The following is an 8,641-nucleotide window of genomic DNA, read 5'->3' as shown; positions in this document are numbered from 1 at the left end:
GATTCTCAATAGAGGGAAAGAAAAAGTTCTGACATCATTTTTTTTTTTTTTCTGCTCTGTGTTCACTTTTTTTTTTTCCCCTAGACATTTGGGTGATTCTGGACACAGGTGTGGACATGGATATTCAGGGTCTGTGCTCTTCAATGGATAATCTCGTTATAAATGTACAAAAAATTCAAGATACTATTGATCAGAAATCTATGTTAGAACCAAGAATTCCTATTCCTGATTTGTTTTTTGGAGATAGAACTAAGTTTCTAAGTTTCAAAAATAATTGTAAGCTATTTCTGGCCTTGAAACCTCATTCTTCTGGTAATCCTATTCAACAGGTTTTGATTATTATTTCTTTTTTGCGCGGCGACCCTCAAGACTGGGCATTTTCTCTTGCGCCAGGAGACCCTGCATTGAGTAGTGTCGATGCGTTTTTCCTGGCACTCGGATTGCTGTACGATGAGCCTAATTCAGTGGATCAGGCTGAGAAAAATTTGCTGGCTTTGTGCCAGGGTCAGGATGATATAGAAGTATATTGTCAGAAATTTAGGAAATGGTCAGTACTCACTCAGTGGAATGAATCTGCGCTGGCAGCTTTGTTCAGAAAGGGTCTCTCTGAGGCTCTTAAGGATGTCATGGTGGGATTTCCTATGCCTGCTGGTTTGAATGAGTCTTTGTCTTTGGCCATTCAGATCGGTCGACGCTTGCGCGAGCGTAAATCTGTGCACCATTTGGCGGTACTGCCTGAGGTTAAACCTGAGCCTATGCAGTGCGATAGGACTATGACTAGAGTTGAACGGCAGGAATACAGACGTCTGAATGGTCTGTGTTTCTACTGTGGTGATTCCACTCATGCTATTTCTGATTGTCCTAAGCGCACTAAGCGGTCCGCTAGGTCTGCCGTCATTGGTACTGTACAGTCCAAATTCCTTCTGTCCATTACCTTGATATGCTCTTTGTCGTCGTTTTCTGTCATGGCGTTTGTGGATTCGGGCGCTGCCCTGAATCTGATGGATTTGGATTATGCTAAACGTTGTGGGTTTTTCTTGGAGCCTTTGCGGTGTCCTATTCCATTGAGAGGAATTGATGCTACACCTTTGGCCAAGAATAAACCTCAATACTGGGCCCAGCTGACCATGTGCATGGCTCCTGCACATCAGGAAGTTATTCGCTTTCTGGTGTTGCATAATCTGCATGATGTGGTCGTGTTGGGGTTGCCATGGCTACAAACCCATAATCCAGTATTGGATTGGAATTCCATGTCGGTATCCAGCTGGGGTTGTCAGGGGGTACATGGTGATGTTCCATTTTTGTCGATTTCGTCATCCACCCCTTCTGAGGTCCCAGAGTTCTTGTCTGATTATCAGGATGTATTTGAAGAGCCCATGTCCGATGCTCTACCTCCGCATAGGGATTGTGATTGTGCTATCAATTTGATTCCTGGTAGTAAATTCCCTAAAGGTCGATTATTTAATTTATCCGTGCCCGAACACGCCGCTATGCGCAGTTATGTGAAGGAATCCCTGGAGAAGGGACATATTCGCCCATCGTCATCACCACTGGGAGCAGGGTTCTTCTTTGTAGCCAAGAAGGATGGTTCGCTGAGACCGTGTATTGATTACCGCCTTCTTAATAAGATCACTGTTAAATTTCAGTATCCCTTGCCATTGTTATCTGACTTGTTTGCTCGGATTAAGGGGGCTAGTTGGTTCACTAAGATAGATCTTCGTGGTGCGTATAATCTGGTGAGAATCAGGCAAGGAGATGAATGGAAAACTGCATTCAATACGCCCGAGGGTCATTTTGAGCATCTAGTGATGCCGTTCGGACTTGCCAATGCTCCATCTGTGTTTCAGTCTTTTATGCATGACATCTTCCGTGAGTATCTGGATAAATTCCTGATTGTTTACTTGGATGACATTTTGATCTTCTCAGATGATTGGGAGTCTCATGTGAAGCAGGTCAGAATGGTTTTTCAGGTCCTGCGTGCTAACTCTTTGTTTGTGAAGGGATCAAAGTGTCTCTTCGGTGTGCAGAAAGTTTCATTTTTGGGGTTCATCTTTACCCCTTCTACTATCGAGATGGATCCAGTTAAGGTCCAAGCCATCCAGGATTGGATTCAGCCGACATCTCTGAAAAGTCTGCAAAAGTTCCTGGGCTTTGCTAATTTTTATCGTCGCTTCATCTGTAATTTTTCTAGCATTGCCAAACCATTGACCGATTTGACCAAGAAGGGTGCTGATTTGGTTAATTGGTCTTCTGCTGCTGTGGAAGCTTTTCAGGAGTTGAAGCGTCGTTTTTGTTCTGCCCCTGTGTTGTGTCAGCCAGATGTTTCTCTTCCGTTCCAGGTCGAGGTTGATGCTTCTGAGATTGGAGCAGGGGCGGTTTTGTCACAGAGAGGTTCTGATTGCTCAGTGATGAAACCATGTGCTTTCTTTTCCAGGAAGTTTTCGCCCGCTGAGCGTAATTATGATGTGGGCAATCGAGAGTTGCTGGCCATGAAGTGGGCATTCGAGGAGTGGCGTCATTGGCTTGAAGGAGCTAAGCATCGCGTGGTGGTATTGACTGATCATAAGAACTTGACTTATCTCGAGTCTGCCAAGCGCTTGAATCCTAGACAGGCCCGTTGGTCGTTATTTTTTGCCCGCTTCGACTTTGTGATTTCGTACCTTCCGGGCTCTAAAAATGTGAAGGCGGATGCTCTGTCTAGGAGTTTTGTGCCCGACTCTCCGGGTTTATCTGAGCCAGCGGGTATCCTCAAGGAAGGAGTCATTGTGTCTGCCATCTCCCCTGATTTGCGGCGGGTGCTGCAAAAATTTCAGGCGAATAAACCTGATCGTTGTCCAGCAGAGAAACTGTTCGTCCCTGATAGGTGGACTAATAAACTTATCTCTGAACTTCATTGTTCGGTGTTGGCTGGTCATCCTGGAATCTTTGGTACCAGAGAGTTAGTGGCTAGATCCTTCTGGTGGCCATCTCTGTCACGGGATGTACGTACTTTTGTGCAGTCCTGTGGGATTTGTGCTAGGGCTAAGCCCTGCTGTTCTCGTGCCAGTGGGTTGCTTTTGCCCTTGCCGGTCCCAAAGAGGCCTTGGACACATATTTCGATGGATTTCATTTCTGACCTTCCCGTTTCTCAAAAGATGTCAGTCATTTGGGTGGTCTGTGATCGCTTTTCTAAAATGGTCCATCTGGTGCCCTTGGCTAAATTGCCTTCCTCCTCTGATTTGGTACCTTTGTTCTTTCAGCATGTGGTTCGGTTGCATGGCATTCCTGAGAATATTGTTTCTGACAGAGGTTCCCAGTTTGTTTCAAGGTTTTGGCGAGCCTTTTGTGGTAGGATGGGCATTGACCTATCCTTTTCCTCGGCTTTCCATCCTCAGACTAATGGCCAGACCGAACGAACCAATCAGACCTTGGAAACATATCTGAGATGTTTTGTTTCTGCAGACCAGGATGATTGGGTGTCCTTTTTGCCGTTGGCTGAGTTCGCCCTTAATAATCGGGCCAGCTCGGCTACCTTGGTTTCTCCATTTTTTTGCAATTCTGGGTTCCATCCTCGTTTCTCTTCAGGACAGGTTGAGTCTTCGGACTGTCCTGGTGTGGATTCTGTGGTGGATAGGTTGCAGCAGATCTGGACTCAGGTAGTGGACAATTTGATCTTGTCCCAGGAGAAAGCTCAACTTTTCGCTAATCGCAGACGCCGTGTGGGTCCCCGACTTCGTGTTGGGGATCTGGTTTGGTTATCTTCTCGTCATATTCCTATGAAGGTTTCCTCTCCTAAATTTAAACCTCGTTTTATTGGTCCGTATAGGATTTCTGAGGTTCTCAATCCTGTGTCTTTTCGTTTGACCCTCCCAGACTCCTTTTCCATACATAATGTATTCCATAGGTCGTTGTTGCGGAGATACGTGGCACCTATGGTTCCATCTGTTGAGCCTCCTGCCCCGGTTTTGGTGGAGGGGGAATTGGAGTATATTGTGGAGAAGATTTTGGATTCTCGTGTTTCTAGACGGAAACTCCAGTATCTGGTTAAATGGAAGGGTTATGCTCAGGAAGATAATTCCTGGGTTTTTGCCTCTGATGTTCATGCTTCCGATCTTGTTCGTGCCTTTCATGCGGCTCATCCTGGTCGGCCTGGGGGCTCTGGTGAGGGTTCGGTGACCCCTCCTCAAGGGGGGGGTACTGTTGTGAATTCTGTGGCTGAATTCACTCCTGTGGTCACAAGTGGTACTGCAGCTTCTGAGCTTCCTCCCTCAGGTGTTCTGGTGAGCTCGTTAACTGCTTCATTACTTAACTCCGCCTGATGCTGCTATCCTTGCTCCTTGTCAATGTTTCAGTGTTGGATCTGAGCTTCTCCTGATTGTTCCTGTGACCTGCTGCTCTGTATAGCTAAGTGCTTTTTGCTTTTTTGTTGCTTTTTTTCTGTCCAGCTTGTCTTTTGTTTTGCTGGAAGCTCTGAGACGCAAAGGGTGTACCGCCGTGCCGTTAGTTCGGCACGGTGGTTTTTTTTTTGCCCCCTTTGCGTGGTTTTGCTTTAGGGTTTTTTGTAGACTGCAAAGTTCGCTTTACTGTCCTCGCTCTGTCCTAGAATATCGGGCCCCACTTTGCTGAATCTATTTCATCCCTACGTTTTGTCTTTTCATCTTACTCACAGTCATTATATGTGGGGGGCTGCCTTTTCCTTTGGGGAATTTCTCTGGGCCAAGTCAGGCCTATTTTTCTATCTTCAGGCTAGCTAGTTTCTTAGGCTGTGCCGAGTTGCCTAGGTAGTTGTTAGGCGCAATCCACAGCCGCTTTTAGTTGTGTTTAGGATAGGATCAGGTGTGCAGTCTACAGAGTTTCCACGTCTCAGAGCTCGTTCTTGTATTTTTGGGTATTTGTCAGATCACTGTGTGCGCTCTGATCGCTAAGCACACTGTGTTTCTGGATTGCCTTCATTACACCTGTCATTAGCAAACATAACAGAGTACTCCCCGTGAGGGCACTGAGGCTGAGATACCAGCCGTAGTGAAGGCTGGATGTGAGAGTGTGGACTGGGAAGCCTCCGTAATCAGAGAAGACGTTTCCCCTTACAGTGACCTGAGCGCGCAGCCCCGGTGACAGCAGTGAAAAGCCTGGTCACCCTGACCAAATACCACAGGTGGCGTCACGAACACAAACTCTATCCCTTTAAAGACCTTTCCCATTTACAACGGACCTCCCAAGGGCCACGGACCGGGTCAGCCACCGTGACATCCCCCTTGGGAACCGAAGGACCCGGTACCGAGTACCCCTTGCCCACGGGGGCGCTCTAACTGTACCCACGTTGGAATAAGGACCCTCCAATCAGGACCTCCCTGGACTGATAAGTTACAAGAACACCCGTTAACCTAACAGTTTACTGTTTGCTTTATTTTTATTAACCCCCTGTTTACTCCCTGCGAGAATCTTACTCCTGTTAATAAAATCCCCTCAACAGTTGGTCTGCCTGTTCGGTGGTGACATACTCAACCCTGCACCCTATTACAGTTGCACCATCTGTTTACCTACAGGCAGCTGTGTTTGACTGTATTGAGCCCTTTTCAAGCTCTTTAATGCAGAGGACACATCAGAGTCTTACACATCTTTTCCTGTTAATTAGATGATTACATTATTGAGATTCTTTATGAATCCATTTGCTGTAAATAAAATGTGTTTGGTAAATTCGTCAAACTTTGTGAATTTGAATTTCAAAAGATTTGATTGTCTCCGCTGGCACCCTACATTCACATTATTGGGCACAAATGGGGTACAGAGGGATCCTCTACCTTCTGTCAACCATCCAGAAGTCTGACCTGACAGAACTGTGAAAGCTGTTGCCTTTCAGTAACATACAGCACTCAGAAAGGATCAGCCATGTCTGTCCAGGTGGTAAGTTTTTGCTTTATTTTTTGCTCTTCACTGGGGACATTCGGAAGGAGTGGTGGAAAACTCAACCCTGTGATCTTTTCTGGATCTCCACAAGACTGTTTCAGAAAGGTGCATTAATTCTTGCAGATTAACAGTCTGTGGTTGTATTTTTTAATGACTATTTCTTATTGCCAACCCATTACATGTCATATCCCCTTTATGGATCATAAAAGAAATAATATTTCCCATTTGTAGTTTGTGAGCCCTCGCGGGCTGGGTCCTCTCTCCTCCTGTACCAGTTGTGACTTGTATTGTTCAAGATTATTGTACCTGTTTTTATTATGTACACCCCTCCTCACATGTAAAGCACCATGGAATAAATGGCGCTATAACAATAAATAATATTAATAATAATAATTTATATGCAGATAAAAAAAAAAGATCCAGTAAAGCGTTAACAATATTTTCTAACATGATATGGCGCCACCTGGTGTTCACAATGTACCACACTGTTCATCTGAAGCTACAGTAAATAACAACCATTCACTCTCCCCTTAAATAACTATGTGCATAGTGATTCACTGTTCATTGCTGAGCAGCAGTTTCTGCATAAACAAACATACTTTCACCGCATGTTTTTTTGACTGCATGAATAAACTTGGAACATCTGTGGTAGCGATCCTGATAAAGGATTGGTCCGAAGTAGAAATTAATTTTCATTCTAAATGCCTATCTATTTAATGCCATCATCAAAACTAGTTTCTAATATACTTGAATTAAAAATTCCCTATCCTTCCCTCACTACACTATGTAACTGCGTTTCTTTTTTTCCCTACTTCCTTTTTGATGAAGCTTCATTTGAGAATCCCAGTGCATTCTGGGATACTCAAAAGAGTCACTGCTGCAGCCCCTGCTCACTCACCAGTGACCTTCATTTCAGGTGCAGGGCTAGTCCCTGCATGATGATTGCAATGACAGCGTGCACTTTCTCTCTCGCGCACAGTAGCGAGCCGGCAACAAAGCGTGTTCTCAGAATACCCAGCATGCATACCAGCGCCCTCTTGATGTCAATGGTCCCTGCATGCCGGGTATTCTGACCACACGCTCTGTTGGCAGCTCGTTACTTCTGATCTGAGTCAACAACAGAGCGCACTGTCATTGTGCACATCTCGCCGGGACCAGCCCAGCCCCTGAAACTAGCGTCACTGATGACACAGGAAGGGGGCAGAGGCTGTGGAAGTGACTGCAGCCTTTGCCCTTTGCTATGATGATGCTTTGTTTGAGTATCTCAGCATGCACTGGGGATTCTCAAACAAAGCGTCATAAAAAAAGAAGCAGGGAAAAAAAGAGAAAAGCCGTTAAGTAGTTACAGTGGGGGAAATAAGTATTTGATCCCTTGCTGATTTTGGACGTTTGTCCACTGACAAAGACATGACCAGTCTATAGTTTTAAGGGTAGGTTAATTTTAACATTGAGAGATAGAATATCAAAAATAAAATCCCCAAAAAATCACATTGTATAAATTATATAAATTTATTTGCATTTTGCACTGATTGGCATTAATTTGATAAGGATTTAGGAGCAAAATTACTTTGGACTTTGGGCCACCCTTATAAACAAAATATAGTAAAAAAAAAATGCACGGTCAAAGCATATTTGATTATGCATAATCTGTGTGCAGTCTCAACTATGGCACACATGACTACTTATTGACTGGCCACCAGCAGTCACCCGTCACCTAGTGATTGGCTGCAGCAGCCAACAAAGACCATTGAATAAAGGTGGAATAATATAATTACAAAATTGGTAGGTATATTTCTAAACCATTCTTAAACTTCACACACAAACCATGTACCTACAGTAAGGCCTATGTTATCTGTACAGAGGTTTTGTGCTGTTTTAACACAAGCTGTCAGACCATAACTTATAATATCCAATACAGGTCTGTTTAGTGGCTGCACTACACACTAGGTGACAGTATAACCTAAACGTTCTACAACATAACTTATACTAAAGACTTTTAGAAGACGTTTCATACCAGTAAAACCAGAATCCCATCGGCAAACAGCACTGTTTCAGGGTTCTTGCCTCTCATCAGCACAGAGCAGGGTCCTAAAAATGATGTCGTTGAAGAGACCTTGCTCAGTATGGAGACTTTGGTTTGGCTGGTATAAGATGCTTTGCTTTTTTTCTTAGATAATTGCCTTTAGAATAGAGACCCATCTGTGGATAGCACATAGTTTTGACGTCCTTGCCTCTTGGCCTTTTGGCTAAGACCATGTGTAGTATTTGTTCTTTTCGGAACAAGGTCTATACCTTGGAGCATAAACACCTGAATATGTTTAGGAAGAGCTTCTTTGCCCAGCGATCATTGTGGAAGCCTTCAAGAGCAAGCCTTCAATTACGTTCTCTGTCTATAAAAAAATTTGAAGAAGACCATCAATCAACAATATAGCTGAGGACCTACACATTCAAACAACTTTGCCGAAGAGAGAGACCAACTTTCAATAGAGAACTCCAATGAGAACCTTCCTCTGATGAACTTCGCCAAGTAAGACCTGAGCTGAAAATTTGCATTGCTTTGTGCAAGTTAAGAAAAAAGGGTAATACCACACTCAATTATTTTGTTATACCACACAAGACAGTTAATAAATAATGCACCACTTGTCTACTTTACATCAGAATCATTTTTTAAATAACTTTTTTTTTGTTGGGATGTTAGAAGGGTTAAAAGGTTTTGCAGCAATTTTTTTTCCATTAAATTTTCAGAACATGTATT

At 44.0% G+C, this 8,641-nt stretch overlaps 1 pseudogene; it reads left to right on the top strand.

Annotated features, from left to right (window-relative positions):
• The first annotated feature begins 8,112 nt into the window (after positions 1-8,112).
• LOC138660450 (U2 spliceosomal RNA) lies at positions 8,113-8,219 on the top strand (annotated as a pseudogene).
• The last annotated feature ends 422 nt before the right edge of the window (positions 8,220-8,641 follow it).

This window comes from Ranitomeya imitator, chromosome 1 (assembly GCF_032444005.1).
Source record: "Ranitomeya imitator isolate aRanImi1 chromosome 1, aRanImi1.pri, whole genome shotgun sequence".
Lineage (NCBI taxonomy): Eukaryota > Metazoa > Chordata > Amphibia > Anura > Dendrobatidae > Ranitomeya > Ranitomeya imitator.
The sequence above is the reverse complement of the archived record's forward strand: the minus strand, read 5'-3'. Positions and strand labels throughout refer to the sequence as shown.